The following is a 15,622-nucleotide window of genomic DNA, read 5'->3' as shown; positions in this document are numbered from 1 at the left end:
GAAACTAGGACTCATCTGCAATACACAGGTTGACCGTCTGCAACAAAACAATAATGCCTGATCAGCCTGCAGTCTAAGCTTTACAACGATACCACACTCGCCATACCAGCCTCACAACAAGTATCTGTTACGACATTTTGTTTGCAGCAAAATTTATCATCTATCTTCCAGTGCCCGTTCCTTTAGAATGAGTGGAATTGTTATGCATTCTTCATAAATAAGTAATATAAGTTATTTGCAGCAATTCTTACATTAATTACGTGTATCTGGAGTCAGTTAAAGCTGAGTTCCACATATTTTTAGGGTAAATTTCCACGAATAGCTAGCGAAACGGCTGGAAAATTTTGCGAACTGAATGTGGTTCCTTACAGTACTCGAGTCCCTCAATAAGAATATAAAAAAAAAATCAGAGGTGGTGTCGCGACTCTATTTCAGTTTTGTTCAACTCCACTGTGATTTTGCATTTCACCAATTTCTTACATGATCAATCAGATATAAGAATATTGTGAACCAACTCCTCGATGAAATAGGAAGTGATACAGAGGAACAAACAGGAAGATCTTTTTTTCTTGAATCAAAAGATCCTTCAAGAACAAAAGAACTTCCAAACGCGGAAGGCATCTGCAGCGACAGTAAAATTGATTTCAAGTGATGCAATATGGCGACTCGATTTGAATGAAGTTAATTAGAATTCAAACAACAAGACAAATGAATGGATTCAAATCTTTATTATAATATCAGATTGTAGAGTTTCACAAATGCCTTTTTGTATTCCATTTATTTACCGTACTATAAAGCCTGGTCTTAGTGCATATGGTCTGACATTCACATGCGACAATTTGAATGTTAGTAAACCATTACCTGTATGCAATAATAAAGCAAAAAGTCTTCAAAAATGTTCATTCTGCTTTCTCATTATAATTATTTATGTACCAAGTGTACGTCGTTTTAAGTAACAAGTTATGGGTCGACTATTTTAAGGTAAACTCACGATAAGTTTTTACTTTTTTTATGATTTGTTTGTTTCTGTAGTTTTATTCGTTCTCATGCACATAACTGCAGCGTGTCATTTCTTCCATTCAGTGATATTTGAGATGAGTTTGAAAGATTTATAACATGCCTTACAGATCTCTCCAGTGAAACCAGTGACAGAAACGTGTATAAACTTAACACAACTAACTTCACAACTAACTTCACAAAAAAAATATGTGAAACTTCTCAAAAGCCTAAGCCGAACGAATTCAGACTTCTCAGTTCGCAGCTTCATACAAAATTCTCCTCACTGGGACAGTGAGAAGCCTGAATGTAGGATTTTACGAGAACTTTATTTTTACTCCCTCCATTTACTTTGTATGGAAAGGTTACTTACAATTTTCAAGTCTTACGTCAACTATAAGTGAAAATCGTAATCTCCCTACTACTTTCCGTTTTTTAGATTCATTTACTTACTCACAATTGCCATAAAAGATAGCAGCGTTAAAATAACAATAAGGAAGATAAGACGAAACATCTTCTTTGAATTTCTAACGAATAGTGGACTAAGGAGAAGAAAAACATATTTTTATATTTTAACAGCACGATAATCGATTGTTCTGGTATAATTCTTGTTAAAAATAATTTTACATGTATAAACAAAAATCGATTTATAAAATTAGTCATGTCACGCTTTTTAAAACTACTTTATATTTTTATATAGAGAAATCAGAAACTCAGCCCTTGCATCAATACGTTTCGGAATTTTTATAACTTCCAAGAGTTTCTTAAGTTGTACCTCATTCGATAGGTATTTAAGCCGGTTAATGATAGTCAAACAAAAAAAAACTGAACTTTCTTAAAGAATCTGAACGAAAATCGAAAAATCATGTTTTCGCATAGAGGTGATTCTTTTGAAAACCACCTACTGAAATCGGACCCGTTTCGTCTGGGGTAAATTTGAGCTTTTTGGAATCATGTTACGGCCGCTATGCGATCTGAATGTGAGTGGGTTTGCTGAGGTAAAGTACTTTCAGGGTATGCCTAGTTTGACAACAATCAACTAACATATGTAAAAACAAGGCATCAGAACAGTCGGAGCGTTTGCTGCGACTTAGCCCCGTACGACCCGTAATCCTATTTCGTCCGTAACCATAATACATCCGCAGCCGTAAGCCCGGAACCCTAATACGTCTACAACCCTCTAATGCGTCTGTTACCAAAATGCAAGTCAAGTTGGGCATTGTCAAATTTACTGAAACTGTTCATTTTTTAAATTGCGCATAGCGCAATTACGAAAGCCCGTACGAAGTACCTCTCAAATAAAACCAACAATTTACGACATTATTTTAGAAACCCAAAATTTTTTGCCAACTTTCCATTGGGTATTCAATTACCTCTCAAATGAAACAAAAACTAGCAAAATCGGTTGAGATTTACTCGATTTATGTGCAAAAAACACTTAGGGCCGAGTAGCGGCCTTAATACAAGGGCCTAAATTTGAAACTTTTTTCGCCATCAGTCTATTCGGCATTCAATTATCTCTCAAATGAAACAAAAACTAGCAAAATCGGATGAGATTTACTCGATTTATGTGCAAAAAACACTTAGGGCCGAGTAGTGGCCTCAGTCCAAGGGCCCTAATTTGAAACTTTTTTCGTCACGTTCTTTTCGGTATTCAATTACCTTCCATAAAAAACTAAAACTAGCAAAATCGGATGAGATTTACTCGATATATGTGCAAAAAACACTTAGGGCCGAGTAACGACCTTTGAGCCCTCCCAACAAGCCCACGTTGCATCTTACCCAAAAACAATGTTCAGCAACTTGGTTCTACTCGTCAATACCTTTCATTTGATATATCACAAGCAGCTATTGCGTGCGTATTTCGGTAGATATCGCGGAAAGACTGAAAAACACCTATAGGGCCCTAGCTCTGGAGGGGCCGACCCTACCATGCCCATTTTCGAACTTGACCTTACTTTTGTCGATACCAATCGGGGAAAAAAAGAATTTTGAGAAAAGGTTGTGATTTACTCAAGCTAGAGGGGTCACGGACGGACGGACGGACGGACATTTTTTTTATTGCGGATTCGTCATCTATGAACATAACCAAATGCTTTGCCCTTACTGTCTGCTTCCAATTCGACGTGTTACAAACGGCATATTAATCTTATAAGCCCCCAGTACTTCGTACGGGGCTAAAAATATTATAAAATGGAAGTTGGGTGAAATAAGTCAAAATCTATGGCAAATCTATGACATGTCTGCGTCGGTAGTGGTGACTGCTAATGTTCAACTAACATGCTCACTGTAACTTTCCTTTATCTAGGCTAAAAGTTTTGATTGTTTGTGTGGATCAGCTGAAAAACAGCTGAAGAAAATTTAGCTAAATTTCACTACTTCTAACTGCATATATCGATTTCAAAACGAAATTTTGTTCATCATCAGGACAGTTTTTCTAAAAACTATGAAAGACGTTTCGATAAAAATGCTTCTTTTAGATTTGTCGAATGATCAGGGCCGTAGCTAGAACCGAATTTCAGGGCGGGCTGAAGCCCAAAAGTCAATTTTCATAAATATAATGCTAGCTTCTTAAGTTTACAATCGAACTTGGTTCCCAAACTAATAATCTACCATACCGCTTCCGGCGAGTGATAAGTATGCTTATATCAACAAGACTGTTGTTGATTCCGGGAGAATAGTCTCTAAGCTGTCTCAGCTTTTCGATGGGAGCAATGTGCCACAGTCTAATGATGTTAACGAGTTGTACGCTTTCTTTGCTTCTTCTTTTAAATCAGTAATTTCTGAATTTTCTTCAACTAAGACACTTAAGATTAAGAGGAAGCATTTGAATTGCCCATTTATGAATGAGCACCTTGAGTACCTGATTCAGAAGGTTGACAACTTGAGAAGGAAGATAAAGAAAAAAGCTCGGAAACGGCTGTATCACTCTCATTTGGATCGTAAGCTTGACGTGCTGAAGGTTGAGTTGGGCGTGTACCAAGTTCAATACAAAGAGAACTATTATGAAGACTTGTTTAACGACTGTGATGATTCGAAGAGTGTATGGAAAAATATAAACGGGTTGTTGGGTAGATCGAAGCGTAAAGAGCAAACAATTTCGTTGAAGAGCAATGGATCGGTCATTGAGGAAGGAAAGGTGGCTGGGTTTTTCAATAAATTCTTTTCAAAAGTGGGTGAAGAATTAGCCAACAAGAACAAGAATTCGGTACTATGACGGTGAATCCATTATCCATTTTTTTGGATCCTGTGACCGACGATGAGGTATGCGCGATTATTTCTCGTATGGACGTAGATAAGGCACCGGGTTTTGATGGTATATCAGTCGGTTCCTTGAAGTGCTGTTCGGCAGTCATTGCACCATTTTTGTGTGACATTTTCAATCTCTGTTTGTTCTACGGAAAATATCCCGATGACCTAAAGATTGCTAAGATCATTCCGGTCTACAAGAAAGATTCGAAGTCTGAAGTAGGAAATTATCGGCCAATATCGCTTTTACCTGCTGTCAATAAGATTTTAGAAACGATTATAAAGCGAGCGCTCACTGGATTTCTCAATCACTGTGGTTTCTTTAATGTGCGTCAATACGGATTCAGAGACGGCAGTGGCACGCAGACCGCTTTGTTGGAACTTATAAGTATGATCAATAAGGACATGGATGACAAGAAGGTCGTGTCTGGTTTGTTTATCGACCTTTCCAAGGCGTTTGACACAGTTGTTCACGACCTGCTTCTCGCCAAGTTGGAACGTGCTGGGGTGAGAGGCGTTGCACACGACTTAATAAGGAGTTATCTGAGCGGTAGGAAACAGTTCACGGTGTGTAACGGGGTTAGTAGTCAGCTGATCGATGTGACGATCGGTGTTCCGCAAGGTGGCGTTCTGTCACCCTTGTTTTTTATTGTATTCATCAACGATTTTATCAATCTACCGATCCATTCTGCTCCCTTCAGATTTGCTGACGATACGAATATATTTGTCTCGTCTGCGATCGTTGCTCAGAACGTCTCTGATCTATCTGATGACCTGCTCATTATTGCGGAGTATTTTCGTTTGTTGCCCAAAAAAGTCGCTTTTTTGTATGATCGAAAATTGATGTTTTATTAATTGATGCTTTTGTAAAATTTAATTATCGATAAACAGCCGTGTCCTGGGCACTTTTGAACATTGGGCGAAACTTCTTTATAAGAACCATAAGCTTTGTAAAGAATAAAAGATAATTGCGAGCGTAGCGAGCGATTTTTTTCTTAATTGTGCTGCCAGTGTAAATTCGGATGAAGATAAAGTTCGTTTCAATACGGTCCCTCAAAAACTTTGCTAACGCTCTTGTTTCATAAACATTCACACTTGAATACATATACTCACACACACATTCAAATTTGTCATGTAATGACTCACTTACTTTCCTAATGTTGTAACATACTCTTACAAAACTAGAACAGCGATAAAAAGATGTTAGTCGAGTTATCGTGTGGAACTGAAGGATTTCTTTTAAATTATGTAGAATTCCGAGAAAGTAGTGAAGCTAACGTTGGAATTGTTCTTAAAGTGAAATGCCACGCAGCGAGAATTTTTGACTTACATGCTCGTTTTCTTCTACAGTTTAAATCATTTTTGATATAAAAATGATATTTATTGTGTCGTCGAGTCATAGTGTTGCTCAGCCTCGACTAATTTGGTCATAGTGTTGCCCGAGCCTCGCGGCAAGACCGTAGTCCGCGCCTCTGGTTCACTGCCATTTGACCTATTGCGTTGGAGTTTAGGGTTCCGCCAGGAAATCATTGATCGAACAGCTTCATGTATTACATAAGAGTGCGCTCAAGGCCACCCACCGGTTGCCATCGAGGTACCCAACTGAGCAACTGTTTAGTACGCAGTTCCCGAAGATGCTGACCGTGCCGCGTATGTATGAATTTGCAGTTTGTAAATTCGTTTTTTGTTGTGTAAATGGACTGAAACATCACTCGCTGCAATTCTCTTGTAACCTCAATCGATATAACACTAGGCATTCTTACTTGCTCAAGAAGCCTAAAATTTCTTCGAATTACGGCAAACGATGCCTGCTCTATTCTGGTCCCATGTTGTTCAATGGCCTTCCGCCAATGATTAGAAATTCTCTTAACATCAGTCAGTTTTGTCGTTCACTAAAGGCGTACTTGTTGGTTCGTCCGTCAGTCTAAAGAAACTCTTAATTTATCCATGATCGAGTAAATGAAACGCCGTCGTCTACTTATTTTTTAATGAAATTTTGAATTACTTGCATGCTACCATCAGTCTTTTGATGTTTAAATTGTCCCTTGCTTGCAATCCTAGTTTTGTATTAATTTGTGTAATGAATGAAATGTTACTTGATGACTAGGATTTTTCTACTTTAACTATAATATAATAATGTGTAATAAAGTAGCTCCTTAGAATTGTTACAAACTGGAGCTACGCAGGTCACTTGTTGTTTTATTTTTTTGAAATGAAATGAATGAATGAATGAATAATCTTAATCGTAGGACTGCCGCGCAGCGAAAAAATTTTCAAACCTAAACTCCCAAACATTTCATAATTACCATGAAAATTTTAGGATATTGCTAAAACCAATTCCCTGCCTTGGAAACTCACGGAAAATGGAAACTTAGTCAGCTTAGTTACATACCGTCCAGTCTACTGGGGTGAAAATGGCCTCTTCTCAAGCATCTGCGGAAATACAACCGACAATTTTTTCCTTGTGCAAAATCTTTTCCGTCACATTTTTCGTGCAGTGAACGACTTCTCAAATGTCTCACTGTCAAATTTTTCTGAGAATTTTATTGTGTCATTGCAAATTCACAATGACATTCTCTGAAAAAAATGACAGTGAGACATTTGAGATGTCGTTCACTGTATCTCTCTGTTGTTGTTTTTTTTTACAAAATGTAAAAATTTCCATATATAAGGAAATTTTTCGCGTGTTCTTTACGCACATACTTCACGTCTATCATTGACCAAAGATATATCATATGTCGTGTCACTTTTTTCGAATGTCAATTTTAATTTCTACATTTTTGAGCATTAGTTTTTGCACACATTGTTCGTCGAGAGAAACACGAGGTTACAATTTACCCGATTTATTTAAACTAAAAACTTAAAAATCGGTTCAGGTCTGCGAAATGTATAATTGTGGGAGCAGTTTAAACTGTAAACTGTAAATACAGTTTCTTTCTAAAACGGGTATGTGGTAAAAAAGGATCGCATTAAGAGGCATCGAAGCTTAGCTAATATTGTTGTTGAACAGAGTGAAATCAAACTCTGTATGAACGATGTATAACAAGTGATCTTTATTCGATGATAACATGTAAAGGACTAACTAGAAGACACAATCATACAAAGTGTATGATGCTCTGAACAATAACCACAGTTATTCTTTACCATTCTAATTATGTTATACAAAGTAACATGATGGTGATAAATCACAATTCAACAATCGTAGCCTACATTTGTTTGTCTTGTATTTCATTTTTTATGATATCTTTCTACCAGAATTAATTTCCAAAAATGGACGACACCAATAACGACCACGAATGTGTCAGCTGTAAATAAAAATTAATTTTGGTTGTAGTCATTTGACCAGCTCTGAGAAAAGTCAGCAGTTTAACGAAGTTTTCATAAACTGATAAGTTTATCAGAGTATGTAAAACTACTACAACCAGATCTATTTGCTGTTGAAATCTAACACACTCGTGGTCGTTATTGCGGTCATATATTTGTAAAAAAGGATTTCATTTCATTTCATTTCATTTATTTCAATAATAAAATAGTTTGACAAAATGAACCGCGTAGCTCCAGTATGTGTAACAATTCGAAGGAGCTACTAAGGATTCTGGTGATATCATCAAAAGTATCATCGTTTCAAGAGCTCACCGTTTCTTCAGAAATTTACCGATAATTGTCGCAGTTTCTTCATCTTTCAACTTTTTATAAAAAGATTATTCCCTTTTTAAATTGTTAGGAAACGACGACTTCCTGAAGTTACAGCACGAAAAATAAACAACTTCATTCAGTAAGTCGTCGATACTCAAGTTGTTGAACTTTCTGGGCAATGTAAACTTAAGTGAAGTGAATGCCACAAACCAAATTAACTATTAGTAAAGTTGTAAAAAGACTGAAAAAGAAAAAGAAGAAACTTGTTGATGATCAGCTATCAATAGAATATGTGATTATCCGATTTTCTCAGGGCGGGCTCGCAAGATTCCAGAGCGGGCTCAGCCCGCTTGAGCCCATTAGTAGCTAAGGCCCTGCGAATGATACTTTAGCACTTTTGACCAAAAACGACAGAAGAAAACTTTTGTTATGCGTGAAAAAAATTCTAATTTCGTTTAGAATGATGTGTATTCATCGAATTTTTAAATTTAACCAACTTCCATTTGAATATCCGAAATTTAACGATTTTGTAGTTTTTACGATTTTTTGTAGTTGTACCAATTTCGGTTGCTCATGTCAACACCCAAGCATATACCAACGATGCGTCTAGTCAATATCGTCCTTTAAGAATCATGATATTTTTCACTAAAATTTAATAAAAATTGACAAGGTTCTTACGAAATCATAAACACCGGTAAATTAACGAAAGCCATTATCAAAACGAACAGGAAGATTTTATACGAATCCGAACTGAAATAATCTCTTTTATAAATTGTTTTTAAATATTACAAGTTATCGCTTACAAAACGCAAACGTTATTGTTACAATTTTCATAAAAATTGCAGCCCAATTTTTCATCACAATATCGATCACTCATTTTAATGAAAAATTAAACGTAATGACATAACATGACTAAACATAAATTAAATGTTACTGTGATTTGACCAAGCTAATCTAATTTTCATGTATTTAAGAGGTTCCGAGCCTACGCTGAAATTGTAGCCTACATTTCTGCGTTTCGAAATTTTTGATCGCTGATATCTTTTTACGAGAGCCCTTTTTGAAAAATGTACGACCACATTTTCGAGTAAAAATATGTCAGCTTTGAATAAAAAATAAAATTGTCTGTGAAAGTTCCATGTGCTTTGAGAAAAGTGTACCTTTGATGCAAATTTGGGGCTCGGCAAGCCTCGACCGCTTTGTCATACGTGCATAATATTTATTATCTACCAAGGTAGGTATGAAGGTATTTTTTCGCACTAGATGTCGATTGTCGACCCGAGGCGAAGCCGAGGTCGACAAGACGTCGTGTGCGAAAAAATACCGGCATACCTACCGTGGTAGATACAACGTTTTTCGCAATTTCGGGCCATAATCACCTTTCCAATGCAAGACATGTCCTACATTTTGTTCCAAAATTCTTGTGTATACAGAAATTTATTTGAACGATCAAGAAGGCTGCATTATGATACACATTGCTATGTGATGTAAAGAGACGTGTTGAATGAAATCGAGTAGTCAATGCTTAGTATATACGCTTCAACAATACGTTCGGTATAATTGTGTGACTCTATAGCGGAATGGCTATAGTCGCTGCTTTGTGTTCAGAAACCTTTTGGTGTCGGGGGTTCGATTTCTGGTCAATGCAAGATTTTTATTTATAAAAATTTAGCCTTCGTTGAATGTAATAGGTAGTTGATATCGCACTGTGTCCAGAAATACAGTGAAATAAATACCTTCAAAACGACATTAAATGGATGCATGGAAAGGTGATGATTATGGACCGGAATTGTGAAAAATTAAAATAAAAATTTCGATCCAGCTTAATATGTAGCTTTTTTTTGCTCTTGCGAATATTAACAACCGCAGTTGCATTGAAAACTCAAAAGGTAGCAACATAGGCCCTGTGTATTTCGCACGGGTGTCAAAATCATCGACCGACGTTGGCCGTTATACGAGCATAGTGAACGAGTTAATATACGTTAGCTTTTATGTTTCATGCATGCTTTTAGCACGTTGCAAGTCACCCGTTGCGCATGTCCCTGCGTACACTCTCTGCTATCTCCAAATATTGAGAGCAAGAAAGCACAGAAAGCAATATCAGGAGTCATTACCTTCAAACAGTCGAAGCTGAGCTACCACAACCGACAGACGAAAATTTACCATTTTCCATCATCAAATTTTCCAATATTTTATTTTGTGAAAAACCCTACACATTCAGTGGCATTGGGCTTTCATAATTTTTTATTTTGTTGTTGTTGTTGTTGTAAAACTTTATTGTAAAAGAATTACTGTGACTCGATGTGTACAACCTGTAAATAATATTTTGATAAAAATGGAAATTAGTTGTGTGTAGTGTGCATAAAGTGTTTTTATCGTTGCGCACGTTTCATGAAAAACATTTGTATGTCAATGGCAGTGCATATGATTACACCCCGAAAAACGAAAATGACTTGGTAAGTAAACCGCCATTTTGATGATTTCCATTTTTTTTTTGCAGAGAAAAAAAAATCAATTTTCTTTGTGAGCTTTAGTTTCGTAATTTTTATGGTCTTTTTTTCATTCAACATGAAAGTTCTTGCGGCTAGAAATGACAATTATTATTATTATTACCAAATATTGCGTGGGACGAAGCAGAAGAAGGCAATATAAATAAATGAAATAACAGAAATTAACACAGCCAGTCCACAAAATAGAATGTGTGACAAAATGAGTATATATACGACAGATTTATTAGGCTAGTTGCTCCATAGAGAGCTTTTCCAGTCCTCTTAGTGAGGGTTTAAATTACAGGAAATGTTTTCATGATTGTAACACATTGGGTAACAACACTCTGATCTGTTACACAGAATTTGGCCTTACATAATATCATTCTTACGTACACGTCGTTGTACAGCAGGCAAATAGAACCCTATTCATTGAAACAAACTTTATGGAAAAGGAAAACTTTTTTTGACGGGAATGATGATGCTAAGTTCGTTCGGTTGAAATAGAACAGAATAGTAATTTCGCCTGATGTTTTCTACATATGCGATGTATTCATGTTCCAGCAGCTGCGGGAGTTTACCTAATTTTTTCGTGTCAAATTTCTCTGAAAAAATTACAGCGATTGGTGAACGGAATAATGATGGAGCGAAGAAAAAAAAACTGCCAAAAGAAACCCCCAGAGATACCATAATGTGTCATGTAGGGCACGTTTTCTTTTTTTTTTTTTGGCAAATAGTACGTTTCATCATTTTTGGTTTTTCAAGACGAGACAATTTTTTTAGACATTTTTTTTGCTATTCCACCGACCTTTTAGCGTCAATTTTCTTCCCGTTTATTGAAAAATTTTATTGGCAAGGTCAATACGATCAATAATTTAGGGTTGCCGAATATTCTCATGACAAAAAAATGGTTGCGTATGACGGACTGAAAGTGTTTTAATAATGAAAACATTCCATTGTCATCATTGCATTCCCAGAATAGAATTTTACGAGTCGAGAATCTACGTAAAATTCTACGAATGTAACGATGGCAACTGTAGTATGCGTAACTGTTATACGTGAGATAATTTTGATGGATTTAAGAAAACTGGAAAGAGCACACAAAAGGAAAAATCGATGTGTGAACTTCCTTGAGAAAACTGGTAATAAGAAAACAGCGATACGATTAGGATAAGGGAATTTTGTATGTGAAACATTTGTTACTAAAAACATTTCTTGTATAAAAATGTTGTCTTCCTACATCAGCATTATGTACTAAGGGACTCCTAAATCGTTCAAATGAGGATGGTTTAGCGCTCGCTCCGGAAAGGTAAAACGTTTCTCGCGGCTTTACTACTTGGCTCGTAAACGGAAGAGGAAAATGAAGCTGAATGCAATCGATTGAATGGATAAGAACTTATTGTTCACTGGACCCACGCTATTTGCAGTTCCTGCAAATAGTGCTTCATGGAGACAATTCGCAGTAATTGCAAATAGGGTTTCATGGAGACTATTCGCAGTAACTGCAAATAGTGTTTCATAGAGACTATTCGCAGTAACTGCGGATAGTCTACATGAAACACTATTCGCAGATAAGATGACTGGTATAACAAATACGTTGTATCAGTTTGCGCCGCGCTTATGCAAATCAGTAAGAAACAAGTGACAAATTTGTTCTGATAGAAAACGCATAAAAACTACTTGTCGAAAAATGACAACAAATAATTTGCATAAGAAACTACTTTTACACGAAAATTTCTCCAAAATGTTTCTAATGCAAATTATTTGCAAGAAATTTTCTTTTTCAAATTATTTATCGTCATTTATTGGATCAAATAGTTTCTTATGAAATTTAAAATTGCTAAAAAAAGAATGAAAATGTACAATCAAGTGTTTGTTATGCAAATTACGGCAGATGCTGTTCTGTGATAGGTAGATTTCAACTTTGACCGCCCATGTCCGATGGCAGAAAGGACAGGCGGGCAAGAAATTTTCGGTCAGATCTTTGGGCAGTCAATATTTTTTTTTAAATTGGGATAATTTTGGCATTCTTCGGTTCCTGAAGCAAACAACAATATTTTTTTGTACCAGATAGGTTTCATCATCGATTTTTAGACCTTTATTAGAGATACTCAGTTTGTCAACTCTTGTTATATTATGGAAAGCATCAAAAAAGTTCAAAATTAAGTCCCATAATGTCAAGGCTCACGAGAAAATACAGCGGATAGAGAAGTCGATACCTAGAAAATGTTTAGAGTTGCTTTAAGTTGTTGGGGTTTTTTTTTGACAAAGCACACGATCTTATCAGAGTCTTAACATAAAAAATTTGTTCTCGGTTTAAGGACTGGAAACAAATTGTTAGATTTTACAGTGATATGGAAAAGAAAAGGAATCATATCGCAGGTCGGCTTGGGTTAACAAATTACAGTCTACGTTCGTTACATTACTTATAAGCGATAAAATCAAGTGTCTCCTTCTTCTCTTAAATCATCGACTTCAGCATCGCTAAACAAAATGTAACCCTTCGTTACATTTAACCCGAATGTACGAAAAGGTAGATATAACCGATGCGAGCAACGTTCCCTTATAATACTTTCCAGCCCAAATCCAGCCAATGATGGATACTCCATCCATTATGTTGAAACAAAATGTTCAATAGGGTATAGGTAAGGTATTCTACCTGTATATTTTTCGAAACGTAAATTTGATTGTCTAATTCAGCGTATTATTAACATGGCACTAAGCAAATTTCCTTGATGTTCTACGGCAATAAATATAAATATATATTTTCATCTGAAACGTTTTGATGATACACGAGCGGACGAGCCTTTCATAACATTATGTGTACCGAAAACATTCATCAAGGATCTATAAATACGTTAAACTGAACAAATAAAACGGAAACTTTTCACATTATATACTGATTATAATGTGAACTTATGGCAAAAATATGACGTTGTGAGTAGAAAACAAATTTACACAAACGCAAATTTGAATACAGTGTTTTAACCCCTCACCTCGCCGTTTTAATATAATAAATTTGTTTTCCTATGCCCGAATAACAAAATTGTATTCAAAGATCTGTTGATGTATATTAACAACGCAAACAGCAATTCTTTTCAATAAGCCTCGCAATAAACGAATTAAACATAACGCTTTTTTCTGGAAAGTAAATACCTAGGCGTATCCATTATGTTTGACGATATACAAAATATCCTCATTTATCAAATTATCACACGAAATTAATAAATTAGAAATGCTTTTTTCTCTTCCGCTTAGCTTATTACATTTTGACAATTTTTACGGTTTATGATTCTAAAGAAAATAATTTCTTATTTCTTTTAACAAAATTTCAGGCAAACTCGATAATAGAATCAACGTTTGATTTTGTGTCTAATGATGTCGGTGTAATTAGGGAAAATAGGGTCGTCGGGTAAATTTTGAGCTACTGTTCGTACATTTCATTATTCGATATGTTGAGTTATATTAGTTGAACTGTTCAACGATTAAATTTTCAAATTTTCGTATTTTCGAGTGAAATTGTTGATGACACTCTTCGTATTCAACGACCTAGTACATATTCACAGCATAAGGCGTCGAATACGTTTCATTAGCAATTCCAATTCAACACTCGACAAGACATTATAGACTGCTACTATCTTACATTAGATTTGAGCTTCGTGTAACTTTTTTTGCAAAATATTTTGTTGGTGAACAATTTACAAAAGATTGGTTGGTTATGGTTTCACACTTCTGCCAAATTTTCGTTATTTTCATAGTTATTGATTAGGCAACTAGTGGTATGACCTTGACCGTTTCCAGGCCCGGAATGGCCCTATGAGGTTACTTGGAAAATCGCAATGGCACCCTTTGTAATTTTATCGAATTTGCTACATTGCCGCCTTTGCGCACGCTGGAACGTTAGACACCCTGGAAAGTAGTAAAGGAGTCAAGGGTTACCTCCAAATAGAATTCAAAAAATCTAAAATTTAATTTTTGATTTTTAGAAATTTATTTGGAGGTATTCCTCGACTCCTTTACTACTTTCCAGGGTGTCTAAAGTCGACAAGTCACAGTAACCGGTCAGTAACCAGTGTTCAATAGACCTTTTCGGCTTTCTTCACAAGCTTTCTTCATTTCACAGGAGCGCCTTCTGGTATCCAGTCCGACCCTAAGCGTCTCAAATTCGAAACACATTAACACCTTTTGATCGAATGTTCGAATAACGGTACCATTTGGTACTCGTTATGATTAGTCAAAATTTTGTTTTTGAGTTGATTTCAGTAAACAGAGTAAATTTTTTCAAGGCTTCTCAAGTCAAACCATTTTTCTGTTTACAGTAATATAATCAGAAATCAATGTATTGAAATAAAATTCAGCTGGGAAAACGATAAAACTATAAATTAGTACATTACTGTCTCGCTTGGACATTTTTTTGTTGAGGCGGATGGGAAAGTAAATCGAGCCGTAGGCGAGGAATGTATACCACACGCTTCAACAAAATAATGTGCCAGTGAGACAATACGGTGCTTTGTTGCCGATTTATTTAAGATCAACATTGTATATGCCTTTTTCAGAAATCATGTGAGAAAATAATCTTTTATTCTCTCCGCTGAAACGTCTAAAGTCTTTGCTGTGAAAAACTTTGTATTTACCTAGTTAGTTGGAAATTGCATTTTCATGTTGGTGACACTCTTGAAATGCAACTTTCAACCTTTTTCCCGATGTAAACACACCGTTTTTCACAACAAGGGCTACACTTCATTCGGGCTACAACTCGCAAAATTGCTTAATCGTCCAAAACGCATACATAAATAACTATTACTACCTCAGATGAACAATCTTTACACGAAAATTGTATTTTTCAGTAAACAGTAACGTTTTCGTATGTTCGTTGACCTGAGCTTCGCATCGGATCAATAAGCTTCACACAAAAAGTCGACTATTGAACTTTTTATCCCAAGTTATATTAAGGACTATTACTCGCGGAGTTTTACGAAAATAAGCCTCTACGCTATTGACAATACGTTTACGAATTGGACATTTTCACTATATTAATAGAATGGATTTGAAGCGTCCCACTCGTCTTAAGAAAAATGTAAAAAAAAGGACACATTGTACGATTACCAAAAAGATAAAACTCGTAAACCTACGCAAAAGGTCAGACGATTTGAATATATTAATATTTGAAAATCTTGAAATTCCAACATCTATCCGGCCACTGGCCTACGGATCGTTCGAATAAATTTCTTAATCGGTGCAACAACTTTTAAATT

The 15,622-nt window shown here is 35.8% G+C and overlaps 1 protein-coding gene and 3 long non-coding RNA genes across 13 annotated transcripts in view; 1 reads left to right on the top strand and 3 right to left on the bottom strand.

Annotated features, from left to right (window-relative positions):
• Nucleotides 1–15,622, bottom strand: part of LOC119085641 — an 18,690-nt gene extending 3,068 nt beyond the window's left edge. Inside the window, exons 1-2 of the long non-coding RNA XR_005089332.1 lie at nucleotides 15,611–15,622; nucleotides 2,637–2,639 (exon numbers count right to left, since the gene is read on the bottom strand). This is a non-coding gene — a long non-coding RNA (uncharacterized LOC119085641). The remainder of the gene's footprint in view (nucleotides 1–2,636; nucleotides 2,640–15,610) is intronic.
• On the bottom strand, nucleotides 710–1,535 carry LOC119085638. Its single transcript, XR_005089329.1, has 2 exons — nucleotides 1,450–1,535; nucleotides 710–861 (listed from the first exon to the last, which is right to left on the bottom strand). It is a non-coding gene; the product is annotated as an uncharacterized LOC119085638 (long non-coding RNA).
• On the bottom strand, nucleotides 8,279–8,798 carry LOC119085640. The gene is made up of 3 exons (XR_005089331.1): nucleotides 8,685–8,798; nucleotides 8,560–8,631; nucleotides 8,279–8,502 (listed from the first exon to the last, which is right to left on the bottom strand). It is a non-coding gene; the product is annotated as an uncharacterized LOC119085640 (long non-coding RNA).
• Nucleotides 9,874–15,622, top strand: part of LOC119085631 (MAP kinase-activating death domain protein) — a 42,134-nt gene continuing 36,385 nt past the window's right edge. For 7 of the 10 annotated variants that reach the window (XM_037196075.1, XM_037196071.1, XM_037196069.1 and 4 more), the window contains exon 1: nucleotides 9,997–10,337. The gene's annotated coding sequence lies outside the window, so the exon portion shown is untranslated. Of the gene's footprint in view, nucleotides 10,338–15,622 lie in introns of all 10 variants that reach the window. The other 3 variants (XR_005089328.1, XR_005089327.1, XM_037196068.1) reach the window with 2 other exon arrangements.

The sequence above is a fragment of the Bradysia coprophila genome, chromosome X (genome assembly GCF_014529535.1).
Source record: "Bradysia coprophila strain Holo2 chromosome X, BU_Bcop_v1, whole genome shotgun sequence".
Classification (NCBI taxonomy): Eukaryota; Metazoa; Arthropoda; class Insecta; order Diptera; family Sciaridae; genus Bradysia; species Bradysia coprophila.
Note: the sequence above shows the minus strand (reverse complement) of the source record. Positions and strands in the feature narration are given on the sequence as shown.